The sequence below is a fragment of the Falco punctatus genome (genome assembly GCF_963210335.1).
Source record: "Falco punctatus genome assembly, chromosome: 7".
Classification (NCBI taxonomy): domain Eukaryota; kingdom Metazoa; phylum Chordata; class Aves; order Falconiformes; family Falconidae; genus Falco; species Falco punctatus.
Genome location: NC_137587.1, coordinates 39,703,507 through 39,718,069, shown reverse-complemented (window position 1 = coordinate 39,718,069; position 14,563 = coordinate 39,703,507).

Genomic DNA, 14,563 nt, shown 5'->3' with positions numbered 1-14,563 from the left:
GGTGGAAGAGAGAAGATCAAGCCAGAGACATGCCCCCGAGATGTCAAAGCTTGGGTCATGCTTCCTCAGCAGACTGGTTTGGTTGCACACACTGTGCTGTGTGGAGCTGTTTGGGGTCAGGGAGCAGAGTAACCAAACAGTGATGGCTACATTGGGATTCACTGGCCCAACATTGCTGATGAGGGTCTGTCCTCCAGGTCCTGAGCTGGCCTGGCCAGCACAAGCTCTGGACTCTCTGCACCTCACTGCACTTCCTTGGGGTAGATGGGCCAGGAAAGAACAAGAACACAGTAGGAGATGCGGTATTGATCACCTGGGATGAGCAGGGAAGGAGCACGTGGGACATTTCTTGGCGTGCCAGAACTGCAGCGTAAGTTTAAGGCCTGTTTCCCTGGAGGCGGCAGGCCGGCTGGAGGGCCTGGCTCAGCCCTACCCAGCGCCATGCGCACAGAGCAGCTTCTGGCGGTGCCACGAGCGGTAGCTGGGACCAGCGCTGCTCCTGGCTCTGCACAGGGAACGTACAGCACATAGCACATGCACACATAAGTGAGCACTTGCAGCTCCACTCCTACCTCATAGAGCCCCTGTCTGCACCTTCCTGATACAAAGCCGTCAGGTGAATAATCCCCACTGAGCATCAGGTGAGCTGAGTTTAACTGTGGAACACTACAGCTGGTGGAAATGGCTTGAGCGTCCGAATGCTTCTGGGAGGAAGGGGAAGGATGCTAAAAATATTCTAAAAAACCTCCAGCCTTCCCCTCACCGACCTTATTAACATAAAAATAAGAGTATGTAGAACAGGAGCCATCCTTTTTTAGTATGGCGGTTCAAAGACTGGATTAACATTTGGGTGGCTATTACAGATTATTTCTTTATGTATATGAAAAAGGGGCCTAACGCTGGGACAGTGTTTTGTTTGTAAGACCCAAAGTAGCCTTCCTAACTGATAATTTCCATGGCTGAAAGCCCCCAAACTATCTTCTAATCACAATTATATATAAATACATATGCATACATAGTATCCTTTCTAGCTATGAAAATATCCATGGCCAGGAGCCCCCAGATCGGTTATGTTTAAACACACACACACACACACACACGCACGCACGCACGCACACACACACGTCAATAAATAAAAATTTTGCTCAAGGAAAAAAAAGCCCAAGAATTTCTCCATTCTTTTTTTTCAGACTATTACAGCTGATAAATCATTGTGATTTCCAGAATTATTGCTGCGTAGATCAGCATGACAACAGTCTTTGCATATCTCAGTGTTGCTACCCAAAAATGTAAAAACACTTTCTGTGACTTAGCTATTTTTTCAGCGCCTGAGAAATGCTAAGCGATTGGGAAGGAGCAGTAAATACACGCTGCTGGTATATAGAGTAGCCTTCCGAAAAGGATTTCAGGGTCAAATCCTGTCTCTGTTTACACTGTGTAAATCAGGTGTAACGCCAGTAAAGCTAATAGAGGTAGTCTTGTGTCAAACCCACACGGATAAAAGGATCAGGCCCTCTAAGCTTTAAAGTTATGAGTCTTTTCAAACTGCAGATCTACTGTCAACATTTCAGTGATTACTTCTCTTTTTTTTCCAACACACAAACATAAAATAGTAACAAGATTATCAGATTAAAGAGCCAAAGAACAGCCAGTTTATTATACTCTTGCGTCTAAAACACTCAGATCTTACAGGTTTCCTTCCCACTCTGCATCATGAGGGGGGAGATTGGTATGTTTGTTTTTATTTGGTTTTAATTTTTTTTAATGGCTGTCTAGTATAGCTATGTAGGAAAATAAACCAGCCGTAATATTATGAATTGCATGGTGCAGTCAGCAAGAAAAAAATACTCTCAGACCCCCAAACCAACCCTTCTGAACATTTTAACCTAAAAAAAATAAATAAATCTTTGCTTTCTTTCTGTCAGTCCCCATGAAGAAGAAATGACAGGACAAACAGGATGAAAAGGACAGAGCTGTTTAAAGCTAAAAATGTGCAAATGTTGCATTCCTTCTGGGAGAGGGGAAAAAAATACAACCCACCACCTCTGCATCAGTATAAATTATTTAAATCAGAGATGGTTTGTGTTAAGGGTCTTGAACAGATCGCATAACTGTTGCACAACTAATGTGTACAAGTGTGTCACTAATTTAATTTTAATTTTACTGTATGAGTTTGTATAAGATCCCCCAGCTGTCATGTGCTCATCATCTGTCACAGAACTATCACTAAGCCATGCTGGGCTAAGACAGGATTATAAACGATGAACTGCCATGTGCTCTAAATCTTCTTATTTGCCTAGCCTGGAAGGTATGCCCTGTAAAATTTGATTGGCAGCGTGCTCTATTCTGTCAATTGACTTTGAAGGCCTTTTCTATTGGCGCTTTGAGCGGATCTCAGTAGCTGTATTGACTGTCACCTGCTGACTCCAGCACGTGCCTGACCTCAGCCCCGCGCCGAGGCTCCTTCCCACTCGTCGCTGCATCGCCGGGCAGGCTCGCTCTGGTGGCACGTGCGGCACATAAGGGCATATGGCTGCCTAGTTGTGTGCAGAAAAGAATAACTGAAGCCAAGCAGCCCCGCACTGTTATTACAGCAGATGGGGGAAGCGTGGCATTCAATATTAAGACAGATGCCACCTCCTTATTCCACCTGTCTGGAACTTGGACATGGGACAGAATGAACTGTCTGCCTAATAATTAAGGAAACAAAGACTGCATTTATAAAGCTCAGCAGAGCACCATATCTGCAAAGCATGCACAGATATAATTGTCGACTATAACAATAAGGAAATGTAGACTACTGCTCATCAGATGTTCAGATACGTATACACAATTACAGTAGGAAACTGCACTGTTCCCAGCTGCTTTTGTAGTCTTTTATTTAGGCTGGTTGTGTATTAAATTAAACGGGAGGAACAAGTTGGCTGGCATTATTACTATTATAAATAACGCTTTAAAATTACAGTGAAGTTCCTTAAATAACAAAGCGCCTACCGTTCCCCCTAACAGTCACTGCTGCTATTGTGCTGTGCCCTTTCTTGCAAATTTGCTCTTTGCTTCTCAGTAGTCAACTGTTTTTGTAACAGCCAGAGAGAAGAAAAACATTCTTTCCAGGACTACTATTATTTTCACGTATTTTTACACAACAATTTGCCTCTTTCTTTGGCGTTGTTAAAAAAATGATAACTGTGTAAAAAAGAAGGCCTGGCTTCTTGGCATTTATGCTACATTACGTTTCTGTTATTTAATCCTACTTAATTTGGGACCAATTATTGTTGAACCCGCCGTGCTTTGTGATGGGAATGATTGTGCTGGAGAGGGCCTGATCCTTCCTGGGTTTGAGCATGGGTTTGCTGGGGTGGCAATGGGGTTGGGCTGGTGGTTGTGGTCATGCTGTGCAATTGCACCAGGTCTCTAGCCCTTGTGCAGTCCATGTGCCTCCAGGGTTCTGCCGAAGCTGAGGCTGGGGTTTGCGATTATTTTGTAGGCTCAATAGCACCTGTATGTTGTCTGGGCTAGGGTCTCAGCCCTCCTGAATGGTGGGCATCAGGCTGGCCCAAGGTATGCACCCATTTTCAGGGTGAATTCTTCCCTCGTAAGGGAAATCCCAACCACGGCCAATTCCAGTGGTGCTGCTGACAGCACCAGCCTCCCCTTTATGTATCTGCACAACCCCACGAGTTCAGTGCAATTAGGGGCTTGGATATAAAATTGAGCAGGTGTGGGTGTGTTGGCTGGGCAAAGATATTTCCTTATAGAAGCAATATGCAATGAATGCCTATAATTGAGAACCCAATGTGATCTAGGAGATATTTTTAATATCTACTTACCTACCTCTGATCCTTTTCTAAATGCTCTGTACTAACGTGATCACGCCCATCCTTAAATCTTTCTAATTAATTTTATTCTCTTTTGACCAAAAGAATTCAAAGGCAGCTTAAAAAAATCATCTGTGTGTCTGTCCTGAGATTTATCTCTAGATGGCAATTGGAATAAAGATGAATAAGTTGCAGAGAATGAAAATGCAGGAGCAAGTGTTAAGGGCATGTGTACTGTGTATACATTATATACAAGATTAAGGACACTCAAAGTGCCTATTGTCTCAGCGAGCCATGAAAGTGGGCTTTATGTTTACGTACATATATTTGTATATACACACTGGCATATATATATAATCTTTATAAATAAAAATGAATAATTGAATTTTTAAAGGTAGAAAGATCACATACAACACAACAGCAAAGCTTGATCTTCACATGTATGTACATATATAAATACATATACTCATTCAGAAACATATTTAAATTTTTGCAGTATAACGTGATTAATTAGACGTCATAGATATATGTATGTATTTGAATATATACACACAGACAGGCAGGCTGAACGTACTGTAGTTCTGTAATAATACCAATAGACTGTTCTATACTAATTTATAACAGATGTATTTAAATCAGACAGGTCGTCCTTGGGAAAAAACAACTAGCAGATGTATTAGATTCTCCAAAGCACAGAACTCACATGCAACAAATTGCAAAAAATAATCAAAGCCTGAACTTTTTTTTTTTTTAGTGGAAAAGACAGCATTAAAAAAGACACAGATACATATTACAAGATGAGGATCAATTTGAAAAGATCGCACAATATCTGTTACCAAGAGCTTTGTTAATCTTTAAAAACCTAGAATGATTATTTATAGTGAAGCTGTGATTTAACTAGGCTTTAATAAATAGCTCACAGGCACGTGTGTCAAGATTGTGCTTTTTGTTTTTATATGTCTGTATGTGAAAAAAAAAGAAAAAAGGAAGCTATTATTTGTTAATTTTTTCTGTAACAATTATTTCAAATTAAAAGCCCATCTGACGAAAGGCATATGGATGGAGAGGGGGTTCAGTCCTAATTGAACAGCCCAGGACTCGTGAGGTTAATTACAGATATTAACGCTGTTGTTCTTCAGCTTCTTGCCCTCACGAAGGCTCCAGCTTCCAAATGACCTGGCTCCAACAATAAGACTCTCTTTAGCCCATTAACTAATTGATAAAAATGTGAGTGTTTAGAATGAGTCTAATTAAATCACCGAGCCTTACAATTACGAGTCCATTTGGTAGCTGTCGGGAGATGGGTAACCTCAGCTGGCATTGTAGGCGAATAAAAGATAAAAATAAAAGGGAGCTTAACCAAAGATCATTTTGAAAGCTGTTCATTTGAAGACAAAGTACACATTTGCCTGAAATGTATACATACACCACTTCAGACTAGCACAGTGTCTTGAAAAGAAAAAGGAGCATTTAGCAATCATGATTTTTTTTCCAGCACATGCATGAAATTCTCTCCCGCCTGTGTGATGGAATGAGCTACTTTTATAGTCATTTCTGAGTTACAGTGAATACCTAGATTCTTTGAGAGCACCCAAAGAGCTGATACCAGGTTCCTCTCTGTTATTAACATTTTTTTTCTCACTCTCTCATAACTGCAAGCTCTCTGCAGACTGCCATCCCTAAGTCCCTGTTCTGGTTATGGCTGCTGCTGTAGGGACAGTCACTGGTTCTCAGAGGTCCCATTTGTGAGGTCGGCTTGGTACAATAGGGCAGATTTTCTCAACCACATCACAGGTGTCCTTGGTAACGGACCTGGAAAATATCTTGCATGTAAAGACTCCTGTTGAAAGCATGCCTAATGTCATAAGCATCACATGTAATTCACGTCTCACCATGCCAGGCAGAGATTTAGATCTAAAAGAGGATGAAGAGGTGGGTGATAATGTTTGCTGAAGGAATGGCTTCCATAGAAGGAATCCTAAACTGATAAAGACTTCACAGGTCGAAAAAGAAAAGGTTGAAGTTGGATACAGCAAGAGTCTATAATGCCAAAGAATGGATGGAGAGGGTGAGCAGGAATGAGTATGCACTGTCACATGGGAATATCACATGGGAGTAACACAAATGAATGGAATAACTTTTTTGCTGTTAAACTGCTGAACCAAAGCAAGTTTTGGATGCTAAAAGTGTAAATCAAAAAGCTCCTAAACAAATAACTGGAAGAAAAATCCACTCCAAACTAATAAACATAAAGACACTGTCTCTGTCTCAGAAAGTTTCTGAGCTGCAGATGTCTGGAAATTGGAAAAACATACAGAGGAGTTTTCACTGCCTGTCTGACCTGCCTCTGTAGTCTATAGCCATTACCAGTAACAAGATACTGGGCTAAACTGTTTTTTGGCTCACTCCAGGCCTGCAGATTGTACAGTCTTAAAGTGCTGCTTCAGCGAGTGGACTAGAAAGACCGTGTCTGTAACGGTGTCACAGGTACTCAGGGAGACTGGCAGGAACTTTGCACAGTCTGTGCATAGCAGAGAGTGAGAAGACAAAGCTCATCAGGTCAGTGAACTATGGAGATTGTGCTTTGGCTTCTGAAATATGGCCAGGGAGTGAACTGCACTCACGGCATTTCTTCGCTCCTTGCATCTCTCTGCGACAGGTGGCTGGGGTCCACCAAGATTTGTCTCTGCCCAGTGATGAAACGACCAGCACAAAGATTTGCAGGTAGTCCTGTGTGGACTGGGAGTTCCTTCCCTTAGGGGATGTCTTCCCATTATTTCCCAGGATGGAAATCTTAAAAAGATAAAACACAGTAAGACAAATCCCAAACACCTTTCTGTGTCACTACAAAGAAATCACACTGCTTGCTGCCTGGCATGCCTCTTTGCTGGCTCTTAAAATGTACTTAGGAGGATATTGGGGGAACTTGGAGGATGAACTAGGTAATACGCATATTTGATCACAGAGTGCGCTATGCATCAGTATTAAGACCAAATACACTAAATCACAGCTCTCAGGTATCCTCTATTGCAAATGCTTTCTGCACAAGCAGGGAAAATATCTGTCCTGTATTAGCATAGCAGGAGAAGAAGCCATCTCCTCATCTTCCATTTTTGTAGCCTCTCAAACCTTTCTCCTTCTTCCTTTGATGAGGAAGCCTAGTTCAAAGATAAGAATTCATCCTTTTCTTTACTTTTCTGCTCCTGCTTCATCCTCTCTTGACATAATGGTCCTGTAGCTAATGCTCCCCACTTTGCTTATGGGAAAACTCCCCTTGATTTCCCGGGCTTTGGGTTTAGGCGCCACAAAGCAACGGGCTGTTAATGGAAATCCTTAACCAAGTGGGGCATCAATCATGAGGATATGGATCTGGGCTCAGATGGTATTTCAGGTGTTGTGACGAGGCAAGGCAGAAAAGCAGACTTGGATCTAGTCAGAGCTTCGTTCATTTCCGGCTTTATCGATATTTAACCAGTCTTGGACGCCACCCAGGAGTGACTTGGCAGCCAGTTCAGAGCAGGAAGCACAGGTGGGATATGCTCCTGCCAGTTTGCCTTTCTCAGAAGATGGGCAGCTGTGCTCTGCGCTAGACGATGCTTCCAAGCAGCCTTCCAGGGTAGCCCAAGGTAGGGCCTGCATCCTTAGATTAGCCTTGAAATGCCAGAGACAAAGATAACCATGCAAAGGTCCCAGAGAAAAGAGGTGATCTCTTGGGTAGACCAAAATAAAAGACAGCATTTCCAGACATTGCTACTATTGGGGTATTCAGGAATTGGGCTACTTCAGTTCGCAAACCACTTGAAAAGGACAGAGGTCTTTTAGTAGATGGAGTAGGCACTGTCTTCCAATTCTTCAAGACTGTCTCCCTCTGCCAAGCACCACGGTTTCTGCCTTATCTGGATTGACCTTCAGCCAAATGGCAATGATCCACAGCTCTGTCTCAGCCAGCCTTTGGAAGAGGAGAGAAATGGCACCGTCAGGCGGGGTAACTGAGGCACAGAGCTGGGCACTGTCAGCGGGTGAGTCTATGGCACAGAGAGCTTCCCGGCCCCTTTTCAGGGAATTCACACATCTTTTGAAGAATATAAATTGCAAGGGCAAGTCTGGTGGATGAGACAAGCTGGAAATGGAGGAGGTTCTGGTCTAGCTTCTGACAGAATGGAGAGGTTGAGTCAAGGTCCCTTGAGCTCCGCTCCAGATGTCTGTGTATGCACTGACACCAGGATAAAAATCTCCATGAAACTTGATTAATTAGTGAAGAGATTTCAGTAGTTAAAAAACCCAAGGATTGGAACTGGTTGAAATTTTCTGTATTTTCCATATTTTTACACCACCCCCCCCAACTTTCCTGAAATTATTTCACAGCAGAAATTTGACTTTCAATAACAAGGAAAACCAGCATTTTTTGGAACGGGATTTTGTGCATGGGTTCTGAGGGCCAGCAGAGGGAGGAGAGGGTCTATCAGCCCATGGTAACAGGCTGACATTTTCCAGTCATTCACATTTTCCTCCAGTGGTGAAGGTTATTTTCAAATGGAAAGAGAACCCACCTTGCAAGAAACTGGAAAATAGATACATATATATTAAAAAAAACAAAAACAAAAACAAAAAAAACCCCTACTCTAAGAGATTGTCAGAGTTAGGTAGTGGACTGCTGCAAGAATTGTTGCCTCAGCTACCCTCCTTTTTTCCTTTTTCTGTCTCAGGAATAATTCCTCCTTACACCTCTTGTGTCCCTTCCTGCAGCTCCCCCCATGCACTTCCCTCTATATACAGCAGTTGTGTAACAGCTCCTACCTGACTCCTGCTCTGCCAGATCACTCCCATCACCAACGAGTCACCGCTCTGGTAGCTGAAATGACAGCTTTGATGGGCAGAGGGTTGAGATGAAGGCTGACCACTTGGCAATCTGTCTTGCCCAAGGGTACTTGCAGAGTTTGCAGCTTGGTTCAGTTTAATTGCCTAGGATCACACACAGTATTATATCACAGGTGTGAATGAAAATGTATTAAAACATAGAAAGAAACAATTCAGCTCAACCAATTCAGCTCAGTTCAGCTGCTAAGAAGACATCTTCTGCATAGCTAAAATCTCAATTCTTTCCATGCTATCAACCAAGGAAAGAGAATGTAATACAGAAGACTGAGGAACATATGTGTGTGCAGGGGGGAGAAAAATAATTTAGAAATGCTGGTACTAATATCTGAATTGAAGTGTTACCCTGCAAATTACTTTTTTAAAGACAAAGAAACTACTTACAAATGTAAAGTTCCAGACATGGGCACATATGGCATAACTGCAGGGTAATAAAGAAATGGCCCATTAAGGAATGAAATGTTTGTTTAGCATCTACCATGCCTGCTTTATCTCAGGACTTATCAAAATAATTGTTTGGTAACATACTAAAAATATTAGTATGTATTCCACCGTAGGCCCAGGAGAATGAAGAGAACAGGTTTCAATTTCAGACATAACGTCACATCCTTAGCACATAGTCAACAGTGGTCATGAGCCGGTAACATTTTTAGGTCTTTGAACTTCAAGATTTAAGGGCACAGATCAGAGATTTATGTATTTATATTAAAGGGATTCTCTGACAGAACTGATTTGAGTGAGAAAATACTGGACGCTATGTTTAGATACATTTAAAACCAGTTTCCCAGTAATGATCAGCCAAAACGTACTTGTTTCTGACTTAACTGTCACGTAAATCAGCAAATTTCAAAATGTTAGGTATGATGTGCAAAAGGACTTCTAGTAAATCTTGTTTTGAACCTGTCAAAGTCAAGAAAACATTGCAAAAATCCTATTCATAGGTATGCATAGGTAAATGTAATTTGATATAGCTATGGAGAGCAAATGAGTATATTCTGCATGTGTAGACACATCCACTTTAGTGTGTATACATTTTGAAGGTACAAAATATTCTCCCAGCAAGTCCAGAACACTTTATCCTGCTCTGTGGAAAAGGTCTCTACCAAAAAAAGGTCTCTACTCTAAAGCCATCTCTACCAACCACCACAAAGAAACTCTGCAGGCATCTGCTCAGGCTTTAGACAAATCACTCCCTTAGTTTTATCTTTTTCCCCTTAAAACAAAACCCCATCCCAATGCACTGTTTCCCTGCAGGCCAGCCCATCTGCCTCTAAGAATCTAGGCTTGATCACAAATGTATTTTTAATGCACTGGTGAAAGCATTTACTTAAAATTATCTCATTTTCCCTCAGGGAATTTTCAATTAAACGAACACATAATAATTATTTCCTTTAATTACTCATCTCTGCTTACCTGGAGCTAGGGCACCTTCGCCCTGTTACACATCTGAGAACTGTCAGAATGGTTCATTAGTATTTATTTGTTTCTTATTTTCAAAACATGCTTATGTACCATGGGCATTTAACAAAATGCTGCTGATGTCAAAGGGAATTTTTTCTCTAAATGTTGACAGCACAGGCTCAGCTCCTGTGCAGTGCTTGGGAGCCTTTTCTAACACAGAAAACAAGCTGGCTGCAGCAGTGCTGGTGAGTTACCAGGATCTAAAGGTGGTGCTTTTACTCCAAGGCTTTCCCTCGTACTACGCTTATCAAATATCAGTCCCACCCTTATACTGTGTGTCAGTGAAGCTTGCCCCAGTTGAGGGATATAGAAGATGGGGTAAGGTTGACTTTTAGAGCTCTGCTCCCCAAAACAATCCAGTAGCAATTCTCACTCACATCTATCCTACTTGGTGTCTCTGCTGAGCCCCACTCTGGCAATGGAATGGGAGAATACATTTCTCTCAAACCTCCAGCAACAGGGAGGTCTAATTCTGTCCTCGAACTCTACAGCCATCTGTCCCCAAGCCTCTGCCAGCCTGTAAAGTCATGGTTACTGCAGGAGCTCTTATAAATGCCTCCATGCCTGAACAGTCTAATGGCAGAGCTTCTGTGTAGTCTCACCGCAAAGTACCTAAAGGCAGAGACAAGCACAGCAAGGATTACGTGAGAGAGAAAAGGAGGAAGAACAGCGTCCTGAACCCACTATGTGAAGCATCTGTCAGCACAGGACCTTGCAAGTGAGAGTCTTCCCAGCCCTGCCCAAACACCACTGAAGTTCTGGTGGTTTTACTCTTCACATCTCCAGAAAGCTTCCCACAGCTCCTGAAACCTGCTGCTTTTGCCTTAGAGAGCAGCACACAGACACTCAGCTGGGATGCAAACAAGAAAGGGCTGGACAATACCTCTTAAGCCAGCATTAATATGACAAATACACTGAATTATTTTTAATGAAACCATGAATTTCAAAGCAGATGTCCCGCTCCCAGCCCTATCCGCTGTCCCTTCAAGCCTTTCCAGGTCTCACCTGCCTCTTCCGAAGCTCCCACCCAGACCCTGTTATGCTCTTCTTGTAAAATTACATATTGATGCTCTAAGGAGGGTAAATAAAATCAATCTTCCTTACACTGCTGAGCAGCCTCAAGCACTGGTGAATCAGGGAAAGACTTTGTGACTTTTACCTCCCACAGAATCCCTTCGGGCAGGAAGGAGTCCAGGTTGAGTTGTTTGTTCTTTAAATCTCAGTTCCATGTGGTGCAGCCATGTAGAGAGAGCTTTCATGAACCAAAGAAACAGAAAATATTTAAAACCTCCTAAGTATTGCCAGCCCTTCAATCACATCCCAAAACACTCCATATATGCTTCCTGGGAAACGCAGCCCTAAAACAATTTTTTCTGAGGCACCAAACCAACCTGGTGAATATTGTAGCTGAGCGCTTTCTAGAGATGACTAGTTAGATTTCTTTTTTGTCAAGTTATTTGACTGTCTTCTCTTTGAAACAATAGCATCAGCCTTCATTAAAGTAAGGTTTCAAAAACTGTTTTCTAGTGGAAGATGTCATGCAAATCTATGTGAACAGAAAATACTGGCAAAGGACAGAAAAGATCAGCATCATCTGCAACAACCACCTATCATATTACAGGTATTCTTCTATGAAAAATGAAATATGCCATGAACAGAAGATTTGGAAGTTTTTACAAATAAACCTTTAGTAAACATGACTAAACTGCTCACACGTGTGAAGCTAGTCATGTACATATGCATTTGCAGGATCAGGGCTTACAGAACCAGGACACAGGGGGAGTTAGAAGATAATTATCCAAAGAGACCTACAATAAATATCTGTGGGCCAAACAGCACCATATGTACTGTATATTGATTTGGTAGTAAAGGGATTACTTGAGTGATAGTGTCTATCCTGTATATTATTCAAATACAACAGATGGGAAATTGGCATGCCATGTAAAATACAAAATTCAATATTCACCCAAGTCGGCTGATAAATTATCATAAACCATTTATGAATATCCCTCAACCATGAAGCCTAATAATAAAATAAAATTAAAAAATGGAACTCTTAACCCAGCTCTATCAAATGGCAGAGACAGAGGTATACGCTAGAATAAGTTCTGCTACCCAAACTGACCCTCAGTTGTGTCTTCTTCTGCAGATGGTCCCATCAGACCCAGTAGAAGGTACATTTCTACTGATGATAAAAGGAGGAGTCCTTGACTGCATCTGAAGAGGAATATCAGTCATAAGAGATGTTGGCATGAACTGGGAGGTTTAAAAGAAATAAAGCTGAAGATACGTGGCAGTAGTACACATTTTATTACACTGTTTTTATGAGCAGTGAGTAACCCAGGAAAACTAGAGCTATTTGACTGAATGAGAATGGGAAGAAGATTCAATAGTCCTAGACAAAGACATCAGCATATTGAAAGCACCATGACTACAGGATTCATGCAGAATATTTCACCTGAGGCAGCCAATACAGCACAGTGCTCTCTGATCACTCCTCAGTCTGCTGAAAAGGCTACTAAACAGAGACTTCAAAAAACAGTCTCTAGTAGGGTGCAGCATCCTTAGCCTTCTTTTGAAGCAGACTGCTGGTTTACACTGGCTATAAGGTGGACAACAGCAGTCACTGAGGTGTTTAGACATTGGGTATATAGTGAATATCATAATCAAAAGCCAGATTAGAAACAAATCTCCAGTTCCCAGTGACCTATGGGGCTCTTCACATTCCTACAGACAAGGGGGACCTACTTTGTGGCCTACTTTGAACCCCACAAGCATGGATCATACAAAAAGTAAGATTTCTGGGCAACTAAAATATTTGGAAGCCCAGAGGAGGTAGTTTTCTGATCAAAGACAACTTTTAGCCTGGTGAGGAGGTTTTTCCTCAGTAAGGACAAATTTGAGACTGGAGGCACTGATGCGGAGAGAAGGGGGGCTTGAGCATTGCAGTTTCATTTCTGCAGGAATCAACCTTAGAAATTTTGGTTGGAAAGTAGGGTGAAACATAGTCTCTACCCAGTGTCCAGCGTTCAGCGTAGTCTAGTAATAAGCAATTTCTGTCTCACAGAACACAAACCCCCACTCATTTCTGCTCTTCAGAGATCAGTTCAGTGTTGTACGTCTTTGCGCTATCTGTAAATTGCTCCTACTAGGTCTTAAGTGGACAGCCAAACTGATACACAAAAATTAGGAATATCCTTTGTCTTCCTTCTGTTAGTTTAGATGCCTGATAGACTCTTTTGTCTAGACTGAGTTATCGCACGTTCCTGATAAACCTATCCGTAAGCTGTTAAGAGTATTGACAGGAAGTTAGCCAACATGGTACCATCTGGACCAGGTCTAGCCAGTCTCCATGACCATGGCTAATGATGACCGTGGCTGTCATTTTCAGGGTTATTAATCAGAAAAGGAAAAATTACCCCCCCAGGCACACATTTCTATCAGTGAATCATTCTAGAAATAATAGTAAAACTGCAGATCTCTGAAGATCTCATTCTCTGGAAGATAAGCCCTTTGGAGATGCAGCGTGTTTGTTCTGCAGCATGTGTAGTTGTATCCAAAAAAGGTATCTAGACAAAAGAATACTTATTATGAGTAGCTCTTCTGAGAAAAAAAAAATTAAAGGCTTGCTTTCACCCATAGACAAGATTTTCAGAATGAAGTGGAAATAATTCAGAAGGAATTCATAGTTAGGGGATTAATCCTCAAATGACGCACAAAAATAAATTACCTAATGTTTAGTATTTCTTAACATCCAGCAGACTTGTTCAGCTTTCTCCTTGAAAGAAAGGCCACCCGTTAGAGCATCACAATATGGATTTATCTCCTGGTCTTTGGAAAAAAAAACCCACTTGTTTCTGCTCTTCAGAGATCAATTCAGTGTTGCACGTCTTTGCGCTTATCTCTGCTCTATCTGTAAATTGGCATATCGAGAAAGAGCCCCACTTACATGAATATGATTCCTCTGCTAAACTCGCTGCATTCCTGGGGTATAAATGCTTCTGTTATTAAATTCCAAGAATTTAGAGGACAACCAGACTAGGAGTCTAGAATTGCCTCCCTGCTTTTATCACTGACCAGCTCTGATAGCCAGGACACTTCATCTCTCAAGCTTTCTGTGTAATTCCCTGTACTTTGTCTGACTTCGCTATAGAGACCACATAGTTCTTGAGGATCTCTACACCCCAGGCTCCACTGAGGCCAAAAGTCACTGTTCATAAACTGAACAGTAACTGCACAGATCATTATCAATATGTGTGCTAGCTCCTTCAGGGGAGAGACAGAAAAGGAAGGGAAAGGTGTATATGTCCTTTCCATGGTCATGCACAAGGGAACAAGTGAAAAGACATCTAGAGCCATCTCTTAAATCCAGCCCTTGTGATAGTAGTGCTGGGTGGAGCTGTGATTCA